This window comes from Coffea eugenioides, chromosome 4, assembly GCF_003713205.1.
Source record: "Coffea eugenioides isolate CCC68of chromosome 4, Ceug_1.0, whole genome shotgun sequence".
Lineage (NCBI taxonomy): Eukaryota > Viridiplantae > Streptophyta > Magnoliopsida > Gentianales > Rubiaceae > Coffea > Coffea eugenioides.
In genome coordinates, this window is record NC_040038.1 from 14244742 (window position 1) to 14270581 (window position 25840).

The 25840-nt window shown below is 33.9% G+C and overlaps 1 pseudogene; it reads right to left on the reverse strand.

The window, feature by feature from the left end:
* Window positions 1-16396: 16396 nt before the first annotated feature.
* Window positions 16397-22197, reverse strand: LOC113767607 (annotated as a pseudogene).
* Window positions 22198-25840: the final 3643 nt, after the last annotated feature.

Sequence of the window (25840 nt, forward strand, 5' to 3'; positions counted from 1 at the left end):
TCAGGACAATGCACATATTTTTTATGAAAATAAAAAACTGAAAACTGAAAATGATTACTTCAAAAAGGGTGAGATTGATCTATAAAATGAGTTTGATAGAAAAATAAGAATTTGTGAAATATTCAAGAAGGAACAAAGTGATTTGAAAAGAAGAATGTATAATTTAAATGAGTTGCTCCAATATAAAAAATAAGATTGTTTTCAAGGGAATGAATCAAAGACTCATCTTGGCACTCATGAGAAGAAGTTGAATTCTGGTGCAAATGAATTTACTATTTATAAGAGAAGACAAGTAAGATTTATTAAACCTATTCATGTAAATAACTCTTTGATTATGTGTAATGTTTTATTGTCAAAAATGTCACATGAAAAGTGATTGTTATGTGAGGAAGAATATGAGAAGAGGCATGAAATGCATGTGGATAATTAGACATGATACTAACTCTCAAGAACCCAAAAATTAAAGGGTACCAAATATTAGTTCTTGAACTCTTGAGTAGGTGAACCCGGTGAACATCATTAAGGAATCAAAGTGGTTCGTAGACAGTGGATGCTCAAGACACATGACCGATGATCCATCACAATTCATCAAACTCAAACCAAAATCAAGTGGCAAAGTGACATTTAGAGATAATATGAAAGTTAAAACAATTGGAGTAGGAGATGTTAGCAAGAATGGTGAGACTTTTATTCATAATGTTCTTTTGGTTAATAATTTGAATTATAACTTGTTAAGTGTTAGTTAATTATGTGATAAAAAATTTGTTTGTTTTATACAAAAAACATGAGTGCTTAGTTCTTGATCAAAGTTTAACATCATTTTTCAAATGAAAAAGATTCAATAACATCTATGTTGTGATTCTTGAAAATATTAATCACTCTAACTTTCAATGTCTTAAAGTTTCAAATGAAAATCCTTGATTGTGGCATAGAAAATTTTGTCATTTTAATATGAATTTATTAAAAAAAAAATTTAAAAAGGATCTTGTTAGAAGTTTGTCAAAAATTAAATTTGAAAAAGATAAAATTTGTGATGCTTGTCAATTTGGAAAACAAATCAAAATCTCTTTTAAACCCAAAATATTGTACTTTTATTTCAAAACCATTAGAGTTTTTAGATCTTAAATTGTTCGATCCTACACAAATTGCTAGTTTGGGTGGTAAGAAATATTGTCTAATCATTGTTGATGATTATTTTAAATACACTTAGGTAGTTTTTTTCTCATAAAAATGATACTTTCAAAAATTTTATTTTCCTATTTGCAAAAGATTAAAATCTGTTTGGTTTGAACATTATTATCTTTTGGTTTAAAAAATTCTTGACCAATTGGATGTTCTCTTTTGGTGTTATTTTTTTGTTATTGACTGATGATGGTTGCAGCTGTTATTATTTTTTTATGACAATTACTCTCTGATTTTATGATGACAAAAAGGGAAAGAATAATGATGATCTAATTATATTCTAATGATCTTAATGATTTTGGTATTTTGGCTGAGTAAGGGATGCAATATGCAAGAGGGAGTTATTCTAATGTAAGGGAAGTTATTTTGGATGTTTTGGATTTTGATGTTTTGGCTAAGTAAGGGATGCAATGTGTAAGGGGGAGATGCTATGAGATTGATAATTTTTTTTTTATCATCACCCATTGTTTTGTCATTATCAAAAAGGGGGAGAATGATGATCTTGATCCCTATCTTTTGATATTTACAAAATAATTGAATATTACTAATCTCTTTTCAATAAGAAGTCTTTTCAGTTTTGAAGCAATTTGATTCAAAGAACAAGAGCAAATTGATAGAAGATAAAGGTTGTCGAAAGCTGTCGAACGCTCACAAAATTAATACCGGACATCCGATAAACAGGGCAGATCATATCGGATGCAGAACATTCTCACCGGACGTCCGATAGAATTGAGATAATCCTTCAAACTCTCTGTCTGCTATCGGACGCAAGCATCCGAAGTACCGAACGTCCGATAGAATTTTTCAAACTCTCTGTCTACTATCGGACGCAAGCATCGGAAGTACCGGGCGTCTGATACTTCCAACGGCTAGTTGACTCTTCAGTTACTTTCTATCCGTTGGAAGTAGTAATGAAACACTTTCTTGGTCTTATATAAATAGTACATGGTCAGATATTTCAAATAACTCTTGCACATTGAAGATAGAAAAGATATAGAGTAGTTTTAGTGAGAAAACACTCTCCAAGGAAGATTTGTCGTCTTGGTGGTGTAAAATTCATTATAAACTTTTCATTTGTAAGTGAATATTTCAATAGTGTAGTTCTGTGAGAGTTGTCCTGAGCGATAGTAAAATTTTCTAATTTGATCGAGTGGAGTTTGGGGTAAGGAGGAAGTGATCCTTCCTTTGTACATAAGATTGGTTGTATTTCATCAATTTGAAGAAGTTTGTTTGAATTGATTTTCAAGTTCAAAAGGAGTTTGGTAGTCAATTGATTTGCAATTCCTTTTTTCTTATTTACTTATTGTTATCTTGTGATCTTTAAATTGCTTATATTTCTACTTCTCTCAAGTGATTTTGTTCATTTATTGATTGATTCATTGTGTGGTCTCTTAGAAAAGAGGATAAATTTCATATTGAACAAAAAGTACCCATAACTTGATTAGTTTTATAATCAACCTAATTCATCCCGCTCTTAGGTTGTCTTCGGGCCTAACATATATATATATATATATATATATATATATATATTATGAATCAAATGATTCTAAAATGTACATACATTATGATAAATGTATATTCATATATGTGGGCATCCTTGAATATAAGGATAGATTCATGTTTTTTATCATAGAATCATGTGATGCACGAATTAAAGTACGTGAATTTGTATATAATACTTTGAATCTATTCATACAAATATTTATTAAGTTCATTTATTTTTTAAGCAATCTCTCCTATATAAAGAGGTCAAGTAGAGAGTGCTTTCCTGCAGAAAATCATTTTTTTACTGTTTTAAATTCTTTCAAAAACACTCCTTAATTTAAGAGGGTTTGTCTTATTTTGTGCAAGAGTTTAAGATAAACAAAATTTATCTTATCCTAAAAGATATTTATCTAAGGTTATTGCACGTTATACCAGACAAATAAAGTTTAAAGGAAATTGATATACAATCACAATTTTGAAACCAATTTTTGTTACTTTATTTGCCAATCCATTGTGATATTCCCAACAAATATATGAAATGGTCTGTTTCGAGAAAGCATGAATTTGGGCATTTGTAGGTTGTGGGGGTAGATCACGGTTAGGGTTGTAATCGAACCGAACTGCTTGCGTCAAAAGCTTGACTCGAACTCGGTCAAACCAAGTTCGAGTCGAGTTCGAGCAGCTCGATAAGGCTATCGAGTCGAGCTCGAGCATCCAGAAGAGATGCCCGGAGGCTCGACGAGCCTTATCGAGTATATTAATTTTAATTATTTAATATATTATTATTAAAATTATATATATTATTTAATATATAAAATTACCATTATACCCAAAAAAATTGTCGAATTTACGAAATGTTTCAAATTATATAAAAATTTTAAAAAGGCAATAATGACTTTTCACTAAAAAATTATCAAGAAAATGAAATTTAATAACTCGATCTCGATAGAACTCGATAAGGCTCGAATGCTCGAATGGACTCGAGCCCATGCGAGTCGAGCTCGAGTACTGAGAGTAAGTTTCGAGCTCGAGCTCCAATAATACTACTCGCTCGAGCTCGAGCTCGAGGTCGAGCACCCCTATCTCTATGTCGAGTCGAGCTCGAGTATGGCGATACTCGGGCTCGATTCGACTCGATTACAGCCCTAATCACGGTGCATGAATTTCATTTTTTTGTTCCTAATTTTTCCTAGGTTATTTTGGTTAGTAATTAACAGATGCAATGTATTCTAGTGCATCCATAACTTCTTTCATCAATGGTCTTCTTTAGGTTGAGAGGCAAAGACACCTCAAAGCCAGTTCAACCATTCCTACAGTAGTTTTTATCGGGTATTTGCCTTCCAACTGAGAAATCCAATATGCTGTTGGTGTTTCTTTGGTCACGTAATTGAGGCTTGATCCAATCAACCAAGTTGTATGCATCTTTGGATGACTAGTGTCAAAAGCCCTTGAACCTATTAGCGCTTGGACCAATACAACACCAAAACTATACACATGGCTCTTCACATACAAATGTCCTGTTACATAAGAATTCTATGTCGTTATAACTTGATCTTTCAATTGGCATCTTGCTCAGACTTGATGTAAGCCAACCTAATCAAAATCTTAGCTTCTGCTACTGTCGTTATCACAAGTAAGAAGCAGATATCTATATTGAATGATTACCTATTGTTGTACACTCAAGAGCAGCATAGCCATGAGTTCCCATAACACGAGTTGACATATGTGATTGACTATCTAAAGGATTCATAAAACATAACTTTTAGAGATGGTTCACACAACTGATCCTTGATGCAGTAATAAATTCATTCATTCATGATAAATTAGTTATAGCTATCACCAAGCTCTAACATGTTACGAGGGTTTATTTAGATTAGATCGTATATTTTTTTGACATAAACCTAATCATGTCAGTCACCACAAGGATTAAAATAGCCAAATAATTGCGAATTCAACTATTTTGATCGATAGTAGATTATCTAGTTCAATCAAATATCGGACCTTTAATATTCAACTAAACATAGAAATCATAAGAAATTATTTCAAAATGCACAAATACAAATGAATAAAAGAAACAATAAAATTTAATTCGAACTCACAGTTGCTTGTAAAACCAAATCTTCAAGCTATCTCTTGACTAGAAATAGAGTTTAGTTGCTCCTTATGGAAACAAACCATCCCAAGCAAAAATATGAATAATTGCCAAAGTCATATACCAAAGGAGAAGCAAGAGTCATTGTCTTGCTAGGGTGAAAGAAAAAAATAATTGAACCCTAATTCTAATTTCTCCTATTTTTTATAGTTGTCAAAATATATCCAGGTTCCCCTAGGAAAAGCAAATAAAAATAGAAACAAAAAAGACTAATAGTGTCCTAATATGAGTAGGAAGTCTTCACACCTGGAAAGGAATCTCGCTTTAGCCAGAAATCCAAATTGAAATTGGAAACGTCAACGCATGTCTGGTCATCGAAGACACCTTTAGACGTGCTCATGCTTAACTAGGTAGAAGTTTTCTGGAAAAACACTATTTTGGCTCCTTTTTGCTTCCAATTCCAACAATTGTAATTCAGCAATTAACGCCATATTTGACCAAAATAACAAGAAAATATTTGCAAATTTAAGCACCATTATGCACCCTTTAATTCGCTAAAAATAGAACCAGATCCAAAACCACTGGTTCTGGTCTAGTTAGAACCGTTTAAAAAAAAAGAGATAATAGACAAAGTCCAAGTCCAAGTCTATCTTGAACTTGGACAGTTGGATGGACACTTGAATTTGGAGACTTGAAGTAGCCATTGTTGGCTTTCTATTACTTAATGTCTTAAAGGATAAAGCCGTTGGCTTTATCTGCAGTGGTTATTTGAATATAGCCGTTTGCTTTAGCAACAGCTATTTTAATGTAGCTGTTGCAAAAGCAACGGCTTCCTATTTTTTTCAAGTTTTTTTTCCTATAAATTGTTTTCTAAATTTCATTTTCTCCCACACCAAAATTTTATCTTCTCTCTTTCATCTTTAATACTCTCAATTTTTTGATCTACTATCTAATTTCTCCAACTTTGTTCTTATTTGCTCACTCTCAATTTGTCTATATTATACTATTTACTTAATTCATCTAATATCTATAATTATAGGTATTGGATTATTACTTGCAAACTTTTTTTTTTACTTATTTGCTATCAAATGACAAGTTTTAGTGGTGGTAGCTCATCTTTAAAATCAACAAGGGCAAAAAAATGTCACAATATTGATGATGTGATATTCCAACTCAAGAAAGAACACATGGAGACCATTTTTGAAGAGCAAAAAATTGAGACCAGTCGACGAAGCAGTAATTTGTCAAAGTTGATGAAACTAAAGCAAAATGCAATTATTGTAAAAAATGTTACCAGTACAAAACGAGAGATGGCTATGGAAAGTATCACAAACATATGAAAAAGCGTCATCCTCAAGATTATGGCATCGACAAAAAACAATCACAAATTACCGGATTCGCTTCTTCTAACCTTTCTTTATTTCAATATATTGAGGAAAGAGATAGGAATGAGATAGCAAAAATGGTAGCTATTGAAATTTATCCTTTGGTTTTGGTGAAAAGTTGGGTTTCAAGAAATATTAACAAAACGTTTTGAATCTTCAATTTAAATTTGTTCCTAGAACCACTCTTAGACAAACACTTAAAAATATTTATAGTGAAAGAAATGTTGATCTTGATCCCTATCTTTTGATGTTTACAAAACAATTGAATAGTACTAATATCTTTTCTAAGAAATCCTTTCAGCCTCGAAGCAATTTGATTCAAAGACAAGAGCATTTGGAAGAAGAAAAAAGAGGACGAAAGCTGTTAGACGCAAGTATCGGACGTCTGATAGAATTCTTCAAAATCTTTGTCTGCTATCGGACGGAAGTACTGGACGTCCGATAATTTCCTTCAAACTTGACGAAAGTTGTCGGACGCTCACAAAGACAATACCGGATGTCCGATAGAATTGAAATAATCCTTCAAACTCTCTGTCTGCTATCGGACGCAAGTATCGGATGTCCGATAGAATCCTTCAAACTCTTTGTTTGCTATCGAACGGAAGTACCGGATGTCCGATAGGATCTTTCAAACTCTCTATCTGCTATCGGACGCAAACAATGGTAGTACCGGACGTCCGATACTCCCAAGGGCTAGTTGACTCTTCAACTACTTTCTATCCGTTGGAAGCATTAATGAATTACTTTCTTGGTCTCATATCAATAGAACATGGTTAGAAATTTCAAACAACTTTTGCACATTAAAGATACAAAAAGATATAGAGTAGTTTTAGTGAGAAAACACTCTCCAAGAAAGATTTGTAGTCTTGGTGGTGTGAAATTTATTGTAAGCTTTTCATTTGTGAGTGAATACTTCAATAGTGTACCTCTGTGAGGATTGTCCTGAGGGATAGTAAAATTTCCTAATTTGATCGAGTGGAGCTTGGGGCAAGGAGGAAGTGAGCCTTCCTTTGTACACAAAATTGGTTGTATTTAATCAACCTGAAGAAGTTTGTTCTATAAATTGATCTACAAACTCAAGAGGAGTTTAGTAGTCAGTTGCTTTGCAATTCTTCCCTTCTTATTTACTTATTGTTATCTTGTGATCTTTAAATTGTTTATATCTTCTACTTCTCTCAAGTGATTTTGTTCATTGATTGATTGATTCATTATGTGATCATTTAGAAAAAAAGGGTAAATTTCATTTTAAGCAAAAAGTGCCCATAACTTGATTAGTTTTATAATTAACTTAATTCACCCCTGTCTTAGGTTGTCTTCGATCCTTACAATTGGTATCAGAATTTGGTCTCTTAGAGATTAAGCTCAGGCAGGTTAGGAGTAAAGATGACAACCAACAATGCCATATTTTTTTAAGGACAATCTGTGATTAGACCTCCAATGTTTAATGGATCAAATTATGTAAGTTGGAAAGAATGAATGATTATCTTTTTACAATCAATTGATATTGAGTTGTGATTTATTGTTAGTGAAAATCCATATGATGCCTCTGTTATAAATGAAAATACTCATAGATCTAAACCAAAAATAAGAAATGAACTGACTGTTGAAAATAGAACTCATCTCATTTTAAATGCAAAAGTCATGAATGTGTTATATAGTGCTTTAAACTCAAATGAATTTATTAGAATCAAGAGTTGCAAGTTAACTAAAGAAATTTGGGACAAACTGAAAGAAATTCATGAAAGTAGTGAGAATGTTAGAGAACAAAAGAAATCTATCTTAGTTACTAAATATGAGTTGTTTAAGATGGAATCTCATGAAAATATTAATCAAATGTATTGTAAATTTAATGATCTTATTAAGGATTAAGAAATTTTGGAAAAGAAATATACCTTAGGAGAGAAAAATAGAAAAATCTTGAATGCTTTGTCTAATGATTGAGAAAGTAAAGTGACTGCAATTGAAGAGACAAAAGATTTAAATTCAATATCTATTGAATCTCTTATAAACTCTCTAACATCTTATGAGTTGAAACTAAAGACCAAGGTACAAGAAAAAAAATGCAAAAGTAAAAAAGAGCATCGCTCTAAAAGTATCTCAAGATGAAGATGACTCAATTTCATTGGATGGTGAAGATATGGATGATGATGGTCTAACTCTTATCACAAAATGTTTCAAGAGAATCCTCAATAAAAGGAGATTTAGAAAAGGAAGACCTACCAATTCAAATTTTAATCAATTTAACAATGCAAGAAACAAAAGAAAGCAAGAGCCCAATAAAAGATAATGTGACAAATGCTATGAATGCGGCCAATTTGGACACTACGTGAGTGAGTGTCCAATGAAGAAGACGAAAAAAAGAAGAAAATCAAGATTCAACAATTTTTAATTCACATGGAATGAGTGCAACTCTGATGGTGAATCTGAAGAGGAAGAAGAATATGCTCAATTGGCCTTTATGGCCATTGGAGATAATGAGGTAACACTTCTAACCCTCAATTTGAAAATAATGATGAAACTGATAATGATTTTGAATCCTTCATTGAAAAATTGAATGATAATTTGAAAGAATTTTATGCTAGAAATAATGAATTAAAATATAAAATTAGTTTTCTTCTTCAAGACAATGCACGTCTCTTTCAGGAAAATAAAAAGCTGAAAACTGAAAATGATTTCTTAAAAAAGGATGAGATTGATAGAAAAACAAAACTTTGTGAAATGTTCAAAAAGAAACAAAGTAATTTGAAAAGAAGAATGGATAATTTAAATGAGTTGCTCTAACAAAAAAAAAAACTCTTTTTAAGAGAGTGAATGAAAGACTCATCTTGTCACTCATGTGAAGAAGTTAAATTCTGGTGTAAATAATTTTGTTGTCTATAAGAGAAGACAAGTAAGATTTATTAAATCTGTTTATGCAAATAACTCTTTGGTTATGTGTAATTTTTGTTGTCAAAAAAGTCATATGAAAAGTGATTGTTATGTGAAAAAGAACATGAGAAGATGCATAAAATACATGTGGATAATTAGAAATGATATTAACTCTCAAAAGCCCAAATCTTTTGATTGAGAATGGTATTAAAAAGTGGATAATTTTTTTTGTTGAGAATGATTTTAAAAGGAGTATTGTGGATACCACTCTTTTTATTAAACAAAGTTCAAATGATCTTCTATTTGTACAAATATATGTATATGATATTATCTTTGGTGCTACTAATGAGTGTTTGTATAAGAATTTTTCCACTATTATGCTAAATGAGTTTGAGATGAGTATGATGGGAGAATTGAATTTCTTCTTTGGGCTCCAAGTGGTTCAAACCCAAGAAGGTACAAAAATTGATGAGAAGAAATATAAAAGTATGATTGCTACAAGTATTTTGTAATGCTTGTGATATTTCTAATGTTCTGAACTAAGTTTCCTTTGATGATTTTTGAATGACTAATGAATGTTGGTTGATATGAATGTTGGTTTCATTGATGTTCGTTGTTATTTTTTGTATCTTTTGATGTTATTCTTCTGTTATTGGCTGATGATGGTTGCTATACTGTTATTTTTTTATGACAATTATTCTCTACTTTTATGTTGACAAAAAGGGGGAGAAATTACAAAATGGATGCTGGTTTGGGATGTATGAGTAAGGGGGAGTTCATGTGATGATATTATATGATGGTACTTAATGGTCTTGGATGTTATAAGTAACGGGGAGTTTCTGCTCATTTTCCCTTCTTCCATCCATTGTTTTGTCATCGTCGAAAAATGAGAGAATGTTGATTTTGATCTCTGTCTTTTGAAATTTTGCAAAACAATTGGATAGTACTAATATCTTTTCTAAAAAATCCTTTCAGCCTCGAAGCAATTTGATTCAAAGACAAGAGCATTTGAAAGAAGAAAAAGGAAAACGAAAACTGTCGAACGCAAGCATCGGATGTCCGATAGAATCCTGCAAAATCTTTGTCTGCTATCGGACGGAAGTATCGGACGTCCGATAGGATCCTTCAAACTCGACAAAAGCTGTCGGACGCTCACAAAGACAATACCGGACGTTCAATAAAATTGAGATAATCTTTCAAACTCTCTGTCTGCTATCGGACGCAAGTATTGGACGTTCGATAGAATTCTTCAAATTCTTTGTCTGCTATCGGACGGAAGTACCGGACGTCCGATAGGATTTTTCAAACTTTCTATCTGCTATCGGACGCAAACAACAGTAGTACCGGACGTCCGATACTCCCAACGGCTAGTTGACTCTTCAGCTACTTTCTATTCGTTGGAAGCATTAATGAAGCACTTTCTTGGTATCATATAAATAGAGTATGGTCAGAAATTTCAAACAATTTTTGCACACTGAAAATACAAAAGTTATAGAGTAGTTTTAGTGAGAAAACACTCTCCAAGAAAGATTTGCAGTTTTAATGGTGTGAAGTTCATAGTAAACTTTTCATTTGTGAGTGAATATTTCAATAGTGTAATTCTGTGAGAGTTGTCCTGAGGGATAATAAAACTTCCTAACTTGATCGAATGGAGCTTGGGGTAAGGAGGAAGTGAGCCTTCCTTTATACACAAAATTGGCTATATTTCATCAACTTGAAGAAGTTTGTTCTATAAATTGATATACAAGCTCAAGAGGAGTTTAGTAGTCAATTGGTTTGCAATTCTTCCCGTCTTATTTACTTATTGTTATCTTGTGATCTTTAAATTGCTTATATCTTCTACTTCTCTCAAGTGATTTTGTTCATTAATTGATTGATTCATTGTGTGATCACTTAGAAAAAAGGGTAAATTTCATATTAAGCAAAAAGTACCCATAACTTGATTAGTTTTATAATCAACCTAATTCACCCATCTCTTAAGTTGTTTTCGATCCTTATAGGAAAAAAAGAATTAATTCAATTATTTGTAAATTTAGATAGTCGTGTGTCAATATGTTCTGATATTTGAAGTGATCATTGGCAAAGACATTTTTATATGGCCATAACTTGTCATTGAATTGATAATGAGTGAAATATGCAAAAAAGAATGATAGCTTTACATATTTTTTATGACTCTCACATTGCTCTAAATATTTTTAAAATGATTAATACTATTTTGGGAGAGTATGGTCTACGTAAAAAAAATTTTCAATTGGTTTTGATAATGCTTCTACAAATACTGGTTCCATTAGAGAGTTACAAGATCTTTGCCGACTTGGATTAGCTGGTAAATTTTTTCATATTAGATGTGCATGTCATATTTTAAATTTAGCCATACAAGATGGTTTAAAGGTGCTTGAAAATCATATTATTAAAAAAGCATTTTCTTATTTGTGGGCACACCCTAAACTAATGAAAGAATGGAACACTTTTTGTAGGACTAAGGAAAAAATTCTAAAAGATTTTCAAGAGATGTTCCTACTTGTTGGAATTCAATATTTGAATTACTCAACCAATCTTATAAATATAGTGAATTATTATGTGCATTTTTTGCAACTAACATGATTGATATAATGTTGCATAAAAATAATTGAATTGTTTGCAATAAAATTTTATAAGTTTTAACAGTTTTTAATGATACTACTTATACTTTGTTTGGTGTGTATTATCCTATTGCTCATTTATTTCTTACCGAGGCATGTAACATTGTTGGTTGTTTAAATGAATCTAAAAATGTAACATTGTAAAACCTATTATGGACATGTTTAGGAAATAGTTTGGTTGCTTCGGTTTTTTATCCTCATGTTAGATTAGAGGGTTTGCATGAGTACTCGTCATCATATTGTGAACAAATATATGGCAGTGATAATTATGCTTATGATGTTAATAAAATGGTATTTGAAGTTAAAGAACTTATTTGTTTTTTATATAATGAATTTTGTATTGCTTATGATGATCGATTTCCTGCTAGTATTTTGGATGAACCCTCCATTAATGCTGGTAATAGTACTAAAGTGATTGTTAAACTCGGTGATAAATTACTTTTTCAAAGACCAAAGCGACAAAGTGTTCACTTAATACTAGGGGTGGACGTGGGTCAGATATCCGTCCCATCCACCATTTGATTGATCCGACCCGCAAGGTCAGCTATTTTCTTACCCTTATCCGCCTCACATATCAGCAGATACTCGGTTATAGGGTACCCGCTGAGATAGGATAGGGTCAACAGGTACCTGTCTTGCCCCATTTATCATTTAATTTTTAAAAAAAAATAAGTTATACTAATTTAATTTTATATTTTATACATTCATCTAAGATTTAATGAAGATTTTTTTTTCAAAAAAAAGTCTCCCACCAAGAAACAAGCATGCAAAAAGATTACAAGATAAAGGAAAAGAATTAAAAGAATTCAAAATCAATAAAAGTTTGAAATAAGTAGCATATTTTTTTAAATATATGTTCCACATTAATTAAACTATTTTCTATAAAATATAAGATTATGACCTCTACAAATGAATCTTATAAACAAACTATAGTCTCTTATATTTGTAATGCAATTTGTTCAATGAAATTACTTATTTAATTCTAAATTATTATTTTATAGTATGTGTATAAAAATTAATATATATATATATGCAGGGTGGGTCGAATCGGGTCGGGTACCCGCAGATTTTTAATTTTTGGACCCTAACCCGCCCTGCATCTTAGTGGGTACTCGACTCTCTTTTGATCTGATCAAATAATACAAATCGGATATGGCGAATTTTCGAATTAGCGGATAATTTTTGCCCACCCCTACTTAATACTAGTGCAGAAATCAAGTCATATCTAACTACCAAATTTGAGCAAGATGATAGCAACTTAACTAAGCATCTTAAAGTTCTCGATTGGTGGAAGCGAAAATCGGAGAATTATTCTATCCTCTCCCTTATTGCTAAGCAAATTCTAGCAATTCCAGCATCAATACTAGCAGTGGAACAGGCTTTTAGTGCCAGTGGAAGTATTTTGGATGAGATAAGATCAAGATTAAGTCTCAGATCACTAGAAATTCAAGCACACGTGGGTGATTGGGCTAAAGTAGAAAATAGACAACAAGAGATGGGAAAAGATGAAGAGAAAGGATTCAATGACGTAACCGATACTAGTACCGTAGCAAGCAATGAAGATTGATTAAGTAATTAGCTCTTATTTCGATATTCCATTTCAACTTCAATGAAAATATTTTGTATCTTTTTACCTACTTAAAATATTTACCATTTGATAATGTAATGTATTTTTCAAAATTTGATGATAGAATGTAACTTTTCATAATATTTGTATCATTTATTCCTTGCTTTATAAAATAATAATAAAATTGAAACTTGATCTTTGTACTATATTTATTTTTTTTACATTCTATTTAAAAGTTTAAATATATTGTTTTGCATTAAAATTTGTAAAAACAAGTAACTAAATATAATTATATTTGTATAGAACCAAAATTAAAACCAAAACCAGTGAAGAACCAGGACTAGAATCAGAACCAGAACTGCTGATTCCAAAACTGTAACTGAGAACCATCTTATAAAGTTGTGATTCTGATTCTACCTTTATAAAGAATCAGAACCGTGGATTTCAGAACTGTAACTGCAGAGTCTAGAACCCTGGCCATGCCTACCTATAACTCAAACAACTGGATAAGTCTTTGTTAAGCATGTGTTTGTAAACCAGAAAGGTGTCATTCCCAGAAAAGGGAAAATCTAGCATGAGAAATCTTGCCAAGAATTTCCAATTCCTTTATGAAGTATGAAGACCCTGACATATCAACTCTTTTAACAACAACCTCAAGCCCACCTTCCAAAACTACGTAAAACAGATCCCCAGGGCGGCCATGGTTGATGAAATTCAATTTACTTAAGTAATCACTGGCTACGAAGATTTGATCATAAGTAAGAGACTTCCCAACTACTGGTAAGCTGGAGGAATTGTTGAAAGACGATACTCGGGTAGGAGGGGAAGTGAAGTTAAAGGAAGAAGATGATGATAATGACGCTGAAGAAACATCACTTGGGGTTCTATTCTAAGAGCACTCAGCCTGAGCTGCTCCCTGCGAAGAGTGGATGTGACTAGCCTTTTTCCCAGTTATTACATGCCACTGCCATCCTTGATTAGTACTATAGTACTGGTAGTCGGAACAAGGTTCTTTAGAACCATTTTGCAGTCATTATGATGATGACATGATCCAATTCTGATATCCCACGAAATTACTAGTGCTACATCAAAATGTTAGTGAAAATCTATTGATAAACACCTGGAAGGTGAGGAGATGAAAATGGATGTTCTTTTCCGTATCTGCAATTCAACACATACATCTTCGACTGATCAGTTGACTTCGTTTCTCTCTATAAAAATAAAAAATAAAAAATAATAGACTTTGCTTCAGACCAATCAGTACTCTAATGTATTGGTGAAAGAATCATGGCTAAACATAAGATTAATTTGCCAGCATCCATCTTTAAATGCTCCTAAGTGCTTTTAAAGTCATTTTAACTTGCATAGCTTTCGCCTTCCTCAAACACCGTTGTTGCAAATTACTCATTCCTCAACCAGTTTTTTTTTTTTAACAATATCTGATGTACAGGAACAAAATTTATGAATACAACAAGATAATATAGAAATACAACCATACAAAACAACCCCACCTGCCCATTCCACGAAAATTAGTCATTAGTGCATAAAAGTTACAGCTACAACACTTATGGTGGGAGATTATTTAAAAAAAAAAAAAAAAAAAAGCAAGCCATGTGAAAAAGAACCAACCTTCAAAACCGAAGCATTGCTCTCTGCTTATTCCAATCCCATTCTGATGGTGAAGATGGATGATAAATGCTGTTTTCTTCATCAAAACTAGTATTGGAGGATAAAGAAGAACTCTCATCATTATCATTGATCAGAAGGGAGTAGTAAATCCTTAACTTCTTATTCTTATTATTCCTAAATTCGACCGGAATACTTTTTCGGAAAATTAACACCAATTAATTTATATACAGGGAAATTGTACCATCCTCTTCGAGGGTATCATACCGATAATTGTAATTCAATAAATTCTTGATGTATCATTTAATAATTCAAATTCCTAAAATCATTAAGAGTTCATATTTCTTTTTGACAAATTGAACGATAAATTAATACTAATCATCAATATGGCACAAAAAAAGTGCTCTAGAACTCCCTTACTTCTTATTCTTGGTGAAAATCAACACTTACGATGATGATGACGAAGAAAAATTAAGGGATGGCCTTTCATTGATGAAGCGGGACGGTAAACAGATTTGGGCAAGACAGAAATTTTGAGATAGACCCAACTATCCTCGAAGCCCATTTAGCAAAAGTTTTTGGGTTTTTGGTGATAAAAACTTTGCATATTGTGGGACAAGACAAATTCTTGAGCAACCTTCTTTTCGAGAAACGAAAATTGACTAACTAAACCTAATCCCAGAAGTTAACCCAAAAGCCGGCAACTTTTGGATTGCTCCCAGAGACTTAACTACCCAATTCCCAACCCCCCCAAAGCCGATGTGGGATAGAAACCCCGACAGGAACCAAGCCCATTGGACCCGCTGCTACAAAGCGGTGAAGACCCCCCACAAGCCCAGAGACAGAAATTCTTGAGCAATCAAAACGAGCGGAAAGTCGATTACGGCTGAGGAATAAGGATCCACTAAGGACAAAGTTGATATTTCAAACAATTAATTGTTTACGTGACGAGTGTTGATTAGCTTCTGACCCGATAGTAGGACCCAACGGACTATATAACTAATATATGAAGTATAATTGGGGTTCTTAATTTTAATTGAGAATTAATTTTCATCTCTCCAATTTCTCTCAAAAATTCTTCTCTTATTTTCCTCTCTAATGTGAAAATCTAAGGATGCCAATTGAGTGTTAAATTTCTTGGACACTTAGGCCTCGAGAACTTTTTTAATTTGCCATGTCCACTCTCCCCTAGATTATGCCCATAAACAAAAAACTTAATTTTTTTTTAAGAATTTAATAAGTTGGATTTGGAGGGTGAGGTATAATAATTTGGACCTTCTCATTGAGTGACACATCATCCATTTCATGAAAAATGCAGGGTGAGATGTTTGCTTACTCGAATTTATGCACATAATTACTTAGGGTTGCCATTAAATATTTTGATTCCAATTTCAATAAGTGAAGTACCTAAGAACAGGATAACTATTTTGGACATATATTTATTTGCGAAAAGAAAATAAATTTCTTAATATATAGTTAGATAATTATGACTTTCTTTCTTCTTTTATTTTTTTGTTTTTGGGGATATATATATACATACTTGGATGATATATTGACAGATGTATTTATTGTCTGCATATATACTTCATATTATGCAGACTTCAAAATTTGAGAAAAGACATCTGCCCCCAAGTCCTCCTTCCAGTAATTACACCACTACAAAGACAAATCCGATACAGTTTCAAAGATGTGGGATTGTGGAAGAAACAACAAACAGCCGTATTAAATAGGATAAACGTCTGAAAGGATCTGTTTATTGAGAAAGCAAGACGGTGGACATTACGAGTTGTGGGAGACAGGGTGGATGCACTTCCTGCCTTGGTTTCATGAACTATCTGGCACGATGAAATTGTCCCGGGTTCTTTTGGCTTATCATTTAGCAGATGCAATGTGTTCTAGTTCATCCACAACTTCTTTCATTGGTGGTCTTGCCTTAGGCTCAGAAGCAAGACATCTCAGAGTGAGCTGAGCCATTTTCACTGCAGCTTTTATTGGGTATTTGCCTTCCAACCGAGAATCCATTATGCTCGTTATCTTTCTTTTGTCCGATAAATGAGGCATGATCCACTCAACCAAGTTGTGTTTCCCCTGCTGACGATTACCGTCCAGAGCCCTTAAACCTGTTAGCACTTCGGCCATTACAACACCAAAACCATACACATCGCTCTTCACATACAAGTGTCCTGTCACATAAGAATTCTGCGTCATTATGACTTCTGACCTTTCGATTGGCATCTTGCTCAGACTTGATTTAAGCCAAACTAATCAAAACTATAGCTTCTACTACTGTATTGCCATGATCTCAAGCAAGAATCTTGAAAGATCTATGTATGATTACCTGTTGCCACATATTCGGGAGCAGCATAGCCAGAGGTCCCCATAACACGTGTTGTCACATGTGATTGACCATCCGAAGGACCCGTCTTTGCAAATCCAAAATCTGATAGTTTGGCATTGTAATACTGAAAACAAAATGATTAATCGACGTTACGAGCAATGAGGCTTCTCAAGGTATCATCTAAACACCAGCACTTTCATAGCCTAACTTGGTTGTACAATGCTTTGAGGATATTGAGTATAATCAGAAACCTACAAGCTTTAGTAAATCAACTATAGAAAGAACTTCTCACATCCAATAACCTTGCATTGGTCAAATATAGGACAACTGATGAAGTATCTTAATCTAACTTACACCATCAAGTAGTATGTCTGAGGCCTTGAAATCTCTGTAGATAACTTGTTTCTTTAATGCGTGCAAAAATGCTAGAGCTCGAGCTGCCCCAATTAAGATCTTAAGCCGTAATTCCCATTGAAGTGGTTGAACAGAAGAGCCCCCTAAAGACAAAAAAGCACCAGGAAACAAATTTTGTACGGCATCATTACCTTAGACGATGCTAATATCTCTGAACTTCAGTTAAAGGGTAGTAAACATCTCACTTCCAAAGAGGTGGTTGCCAAAGCTGCCCCTTGGCATGTACTCATAGACAAGGAGCAGCTTCTCATCTTCCCAGCAGTAACCAAGGAGCTTAATAAGGTTGGGATGAGAAAGCGTTCCAAGCATGCGTATCTCAGTCTGCATAAAGAAATTTGAAAGAAACTTTTGAAGCAACACAGGAAATGAGGAAATGTTCAAAATCAACACAGAAGGCGAACAAAATCTCTTCATGTATCATAAGAGTAATTGATGTATATCTCCAACAACGTCAAACATCTTTCTAGTTTCCTCTTTTGAGTAGAAAAAGTAGAAGAAGATATTAGCAAACACTTTCTTCAGTAAAAACTCAACAGCCAATCCGTTAACATTATTAACATAAATTGTTATGCAACTTTGCTCCACTTATTGGAACTTAATCATGCAATTTTCAAATATTCATTCTTCATACTTAATATTGTAATTTCTTTGCCACCAATAAATATCACCTAGACCTGAATTCACTAGCTGTTCTTTACACTACACTCCCCCTTGGGCAGTGGAAAGGGTCATGCAAAGGAAACTAATGTCAATTTTGATTCTTTCCATGCTGTGAGTATACGTCCATGACAACCATAACTGGCATCACCAAAATATACATAACCTAGGCCAAATTCTGAGTAGGTCTGGTGCATTGGACTGTCCTTGTATAATTGCTAGTATAAGCTCTCAAATCATCAAGATGAATGATTTCTTTTCTGAAATTTGTTGCAGGCAACTTGGTTGATTTAACAAAACTGCCTTAGACAAACAACTGATACTTTTTCTTTTCTGTTTTTCACAGGGAAATGAAACAGTGAAGGAAAGACCAGTAATGAATTATTTCATGAGAGATGGCATCACAAAAAGTGCAAGCTTTATTCCAGCCTATTATGTACCAGTATTTTATGTGCCAAGATGATTGATTCAGATAAGAACATTTTGCAAGAAGGAAGAAGAAAGCAATCACCAACTAAACCCAAAATGACTAAAAGTCCAGTTAGTTACACGTTTAGTGTATCACCTGCCACTCAACAAATCCTTGAAGACTTTCAGGATTCATCTTTTTAACTGCAATCACTGATCGAGCACCGCCCTTTGATGTGGACTTATCATCAATCAAACCTTTGTATACTCTTCCAAATCCACCTTCTCCCAGCACACTATCACTTCTGAAATTTTTAGTTGCATCTACGAGTTCTCGGAAAGTGTAAACTCTTAAATTGTTGAGGTTGATGTCCCAAAATGCTGTATTAGCGGATCCCTGTGATGTACCTGCCCAAAAAGCACTTGTAATTGACCTTTGTCATCGTTCAATGACTTCATACTTAAAAACTTGGGGGGTAGGTGGAAGAGGAGGGAGGGAATGAATCTTGTTGTGGTTATGTTTTATATATGATGCAATCTGATTCAAAGAAGTTAAAAGAATATAAGGTAGTCTCTAATTATACCCAGACAAGGCAAGCACTTGGAACAGGAGGGACTTGAGAGGAAAATAAAATAAGAAAAAACAAATTCTTCAGCAAAATAAGAAACAACCAATTCTTTCAGAAATATAGTTGTGCCAAAGATCATAAATTTGACCAAAGGAACTATGTCAAACATGATGGGACATGTCTCATCCCAAAAAAGCTTAGAGTTGGCAAAAAGTTCAACTTATGTTGAAAGAATTTCAGTAAACACAGACAACCTCAGCAAATATGTTAATGCAGAAATATAACAACCTAACGATTCCAGTTTGAATTAACAAGTTTCAATTGTCCAAGCAGAAAGTAGCAGGAAGTACAACCAAATTCAGGCCTGCTCAGAGACGAGCTCAGGCTCTAGTTTTAGAGAACCTACCTACTCCAGTCATTCCCTCAGTTGCTCTCGTCTTTGCCACTGTGCTAAGTACACCATCAGGCCATGGGCTTTCACAAGTAGAGAACGTTACCGACTTAGGGTCTTCTAAAGCTTCAAGTATACGTGGCATTACAGGCCGCTTAGAAGGCTTGGGATTTAAGCAAGCCTTTGCAATGATAGCAACTGCCCACAATTCAATCAACTGATCCTCATCCACTTCTAAAGATGGATCCACAATGTTCACAAAGAGTTCCTTGTCATAAGTACTGATGTAAGGCAAAATGTCTTCCATCCCAGCATTGATGCTCAAATCATTGTGATCACCAAAACCGGGATAACCCGTGACTAGTTCAAGCAAAACCTTTCCAAAGCAATAAACATCATAGGCATACGTTGCATTCAATGAACCTGGTCATTTAAGTTAAGATTTAGACTAAAGGCATGGTCAAGTATGCATTTTCTTATCTTGTTTAATCTTTAAAAGCCTTTGCTTACCAAACATGTAGCTGGTCTTAAGCAAATGAAGAATTTTGAACCAAATAATAATAAAGCTAGCTGGTGATTGTTCTGTGTTAAGGATACCCAATCTCTCAAAGTTCTGAACTTTTTTGCTATTCCCATTGTTCATTTTTCTTTACGGTTTCAACTTTCAAGCAGCTGTTCACGGTTCAGCTTTATGGTCCACCAGTTTTCTATTCTTCTTCCTTCTGAATTTGGTGTGTAAGACGTAAGATTGAATTGAAAATCAGAAGCTAATCTACCATTTCTAGATAGTGCAAAGAAAGAAAAAAATGAAAGAACAAATGAACCGTTTCTGAAAGAAATTTCATATACCTGCATCGCCTCCTTCAGAAGCCCTGAATATAAAGGAAAAGGAGTATTATCAAAAATGTCAAATAATTGACATTAGGAAAGAATTGCAGTTGCAACTCTGCAGATGATAAGGCATGATAGATTTGATTAACTAAATACTGTTGTATGCTTAAACAAGAGAATCCGGCTCCAATAAAGTAACATCTTTAGCTTCTTTCTTAGATTAAATACATCAATCACTAACGCCACCCCTGGTACAGAATTTATGTGCACATTGTTATTTCTTTTATAAGTTCAAAGAGATAAATTACAATGTCAAGGCTTCAGCCTCTGCAAGAAAATCCGCTGATGCTTGTAGTCAAAGTCCAAAGTTTTCTCAATTAGAATTACTCCACTGATGAAAAGCTTCTTGTACTGTAAATATTTTCATTCCAAGGATCCACTTGATTATGTTGTTAAACTCTTAAGAAGACTAAAACATGGCCAAATTGACTTTGCAGAATATTAACCACTAGACACTGTATCAGGATAGAATTGAAGAAGAATCACAGGTATAACAAATACTTAGAAATATCACGCCACAAAATACTTACTTCGACAACCGTAATAACCTTGAAATCCTGTTCTGATTTTTCTCTTTTTTCTCAGCACAGGCCTCAGTAAGCCTCCCTATCCGTGCTTCAAAGTTTTCATCAATAAGTATGCTGCGAGCTTCAAAATTTCTGTAACGATTGTATCAAAATCATGCCAGTTGACAAGTGAAGCCCATAATGGAATGCTCAAAGTTAATAAATGACACGTAAGGAAAAAAAAAAAAAGGAATGAAAAGAAAATGGAAAAGCATTGCTCCAACACTATTATGCGATTCACGTGCAAAAAGATACCAAAATCAAAACTGAAGAGCCATCACTTTACCATCAGGTGAAGGGCGGTAAGGTGTTGCCGCCCAGTTAGAACCTCCAATATTTGCATTTTATTTATGTCAAGAGGTAAGGCTATAATATGCCAACAAACAAGATTCTTGGGTTTACCTATGAACAAGGGGTGGAACACATTCATGATGCAGATAACACAAACCCTGTGCAGCTCCAGTCGCAATCTTCAACCTCGTAGCCCAACTTAATGATGTCGATTTTTGACAATCAATTTTAATGCCATCCGGGGCAATTCCCCTATTACTCAAACAACTGGACAAGTCCTTGTTAAGCATGTATTTGTAAACCAGAAACGTGTTATTCCCATTCTCAAAGCAATGCCCCAGAAAAGGAACAAATCTAGCATGAGAAACCTTGCCAAGAATTTCCAATTCATTTACCAAGTATGAAGACACTGACAGATCAACCTTTTTAACAACCACCTGAAGCCCACCTTCTAAATCACCATAAAAAAGATCCCCAGAGCGGCCATGCTTGATGAAATTCGATTTACTGAAGTAATCGGTGGCTAGGAGGATTTGATCATAAGTAAAAGATTTCCCAACTGCTGGTAATCTGGAGGAATTGTTGAAAGACGAAACTTTGGTAGAAGAGGAAGCGAAGTTAAAGGAGGAAGATGATGATAATGATGCTGAAGAAACATCACTTGGGGTCCTAAGAGCACTTAGCCGGAGCTCCTCTCTGCGAATAGTGGCGCTGACTAGCCTTTCCCAATTGTCGTACACTGCTGACATTCTTCATCAATAGTTTACTACTAAGGTACACAATTTTTCGAGTATCATTAATGTTATAATCATTAGTACGACATAATCAAACTCTGAAATTCTGATTCCATTACATACTCGTATATACAACTGAATTACTAGTACCATATCAGAAACTACTAGTCTATATAACTAAGGATGGCAACCGCCCGGGAGGGGGGGTGTTTCCGCCTCGCTTCCTACTAATTACCCCGCTCCCGAGCCCTGTCTAGGGCTGTCAACGATTCGGGTCCAGGTGAGCTGTCAACGGTTCGGATCTGATTCGAATTCAGATCGAATCCGTCAATATTTTCCAGATACGGATAGGTATTTAGATTCGCGATCCAAACTCGGATCTGAATCCATTTTATCTAATAAAAAAGGGTCGAATACAGGATATATCATTTTGACCCGTATCAGATCCAAATCCGTTTTAATTAATTAATAATTAAAAATATATAATATCAAAACAATAATACTTCTTCTATATCCAAAATTTTCCAAACTCTAATATCTAATACCCCAATTCCAACCGCACCCACGCCTCCCTCCTTCCCTCTCACTCTGTCTTCTCTTTTGCTCCGCCTCCACCAGCCCGCCATGAAACGAAATTCCTCTCTCCAGTCTGCTGTGAAACGGGCAAAGCTTCCAAGACAAAATCCATCACTCTCTCTCTTTCTTGTGCAAGTAAGCCATTTCTGAGCTTCCAAGTTCCACCAGATTGTCCGCCATTTCCGTTGATTGTCGAAGCCATAGCAGAGACTAGCGAGGCCGCCGGGGACACACTTTCTATCTCTCACGGTTGCAGCTCCAAAGAAGCATATTTCCAACGCTTCCAGCGGCCCATCTCTCTCTCTGCCTAAAAGTATCTGAAAATCATGGTGAAAGCCTCTATTGTAGTATTTTGACTTTGTCAAAGATAGTGGCTGGTTCTAGTATTTTTGAAAATCATGGTGACAGCCTAATGGATGGGGAATGCGCGTGTGGTATTTTTGGTGTTTTCATGGTGTTATTGTTTATTTAAAATTCATGTTTTGGGGAAAAAAATAAGCTTTACTTATTTGTACTGGCTACTAATCCCATTGTTTAAATTTTGACTTGTCCGAAGAAAGTGAAAGCACGCTCTGTTGCAAATAACGAACAGATCAATTCAATTAAAGAAAATTACAGCAGTTAAACACATGGTAGTATATTCTTCTTCTTGTTTCCCAAGTGTCGAATGAAAAAAATCTTGAACATCAATCATTATACAGCAGGACAGTGCTAAGGAAGACACTTCTTCTCCTTCTAAAGGGCTTTGTCGATTCTCTGTCTTTCTCTGTCTCTGTGGTTTGTTTGGTGAGTCTATCACACTTCTACTTTGCTCTTCTTATTGTCTGTTTAATGGCTTGCTTGTTTCTGTGATTTCTTCTTTTTTTTTGTTGCAAAGTTAAAAGGGTCCTTAATTGGATCTAGATCCTTTTTGGTCTGATGAAACATTGAAACTTGCTAGTAAGTACGGGTAATGTTTTCTCTGGCACCTGCACTACTACTCCTCAAATGCAAGGGCATCATCTAGAAATCAATCCCAGAATCCTGATTCTATGACAGGTCTCTTTTTTCCGGGTAGATCCGATTCGGATCCAAGACCCGTCGGATCCGGTTCCAGGAGAGAAAGTAGAAGACCCGTCGGATAGATGGATCGGATCCGGCACAGGTATAGTATGACGGCTTCGGGTCTGAAATGATGAATTCTGACCCGAATTCGATCCGTTAACAGGCCTAACCCGTTCCCCACGCCCCGTCCCGCGAGGCTAATAATAATTTTTTATATAATTTTATTATAATTAAAATTTGAGCAAATTATCAACTACTAAAATATCAATACATCACTAAGTTATTATTCATTATAATTTTACAATTGAAATTCATAAAAATAATCAAACAAAAGTTATTTGAATACAATTCAATATTATGAAATAAATTCAACTAAAGTAGTCAAGTTTTTACTTTTGACAAAATTAAAATCACTAATTTATTATTGTGCTTGTGTTTTTTTTTGAGAAAAAAGTATTATTGTATTAAGTGTAATTAGTATATTTAGTATAAATAAATTTAATATAACTAATTAATAATTTTTATTAATAAATATATATAATTACTAATATAATTGATAATATCAACTATATTATATATACTAATATAAATGATGTAATATATATATATAACTAATAATATCATTATCAGAAGTTTATAATTAATTAAATTAAATATTATATATAATTATATACATTTATTTATTTATATTTTTTTTAGCGGCTGGTGGCCCGTTTCTAAACGAAGAGAAAAAATTCCCCTCATTCCAACCTCTGCCCCATTAGCCCCCGGGGACGGGTGGCAATACCCCTATTTCCAGCCCTACTCTATGATGGAATGTGAAGAGGAGGAAATGGATGCTCTTTTTCTTCGTCTCGTGGATTTCATCGGTTGACTTGGCTGACTTTGGTCCGTGGCTTAAGAAACGAAAAATTTATTTCTCATCACCCAGTAGTGGATAGAAACGGATTCAGATATTCTGCACTCACTATTGTGATTGCACAGTGCAATGGTATCAATAACTTTGTTGTGTTTATGAATCTTATTGTATTAATATTTACATCAAATATTGGTATCTACATCTATTGTACCGGTTTCTACATTGGATCATATACTCGAGAAGTGATTGGTCCACACCTTGTATTAAATGTATGGACACATATAAATTCTTCCCAACTCTCTGCTACTCGAAGTTAGGGGTGATAATTTCTGACACGATCTGAAAATACGATACGAATCCAACACAAAATTAATAGGTTTCAGTTGAGGTTTCGCAGGTTTGAATCGAACCTAATGAACTCAAAAAGAAAACAGGTCAACCCGTGGGTGATCCGATAACCCGTTTATGAATTAAAACTAACTTAATAAATATAAAAAATATTTTACCTAACTAAACTAAGTTATTCTTTTTTTCCAAAGGCATTAATCACTTAATCTTTAATGAATTTATTTAACTTGTGTGAAGTTGAAATTATTATGTTTGGACAAATAATGTATTACATTATTTTTAACTTTTATACTGTTTTAATTTATTTTAGATTTGGTATGGCATAAAACACTTTTACGGTGTTTTAATTTATTTTAGATTTGATTTGGGATTATTTTATTAAAATTTTTATTATTTGATTATGTAATTAATTTTGTGCGAAATTGGTTCTATTAGAAATTACAGTGGTAAATTAATAAATTAAAATTATATTTTAGGTCATTTGGATCAACCCGCCAACCCGAAATTTTTGAGTTCGGGTCAAGTATCCTGACCCTTTTTGGGTTGGCAAGTCATGTTCAGGTCAGCGGGTTCCCTCTTATACTCGGGTCTCAACCCGATCCGTCAACCCATTTCTGACCCGATTGTCACCCTACTCGAAATCTCGAACTATTAGAGTTATAATCATTCGTTCAGACATTTTAAGGAACAAATCATTAGAAAGTGCAACAAAATACGCTCTTAATGTCTAGTAGAAACTAGAAATTTAACCAGATACTTATGCAACCCTTTACAAAAGTTTTCCCCAACTATAAGAGAAAAATTAAAGCAAAATGTATGATAACATAATTCGTTAGCCTCATGAGTAAAGGATTATGTCCCACATTGATTCGAGAGATGGAGAAAGAGCGGTTAATATGTAAGTAAA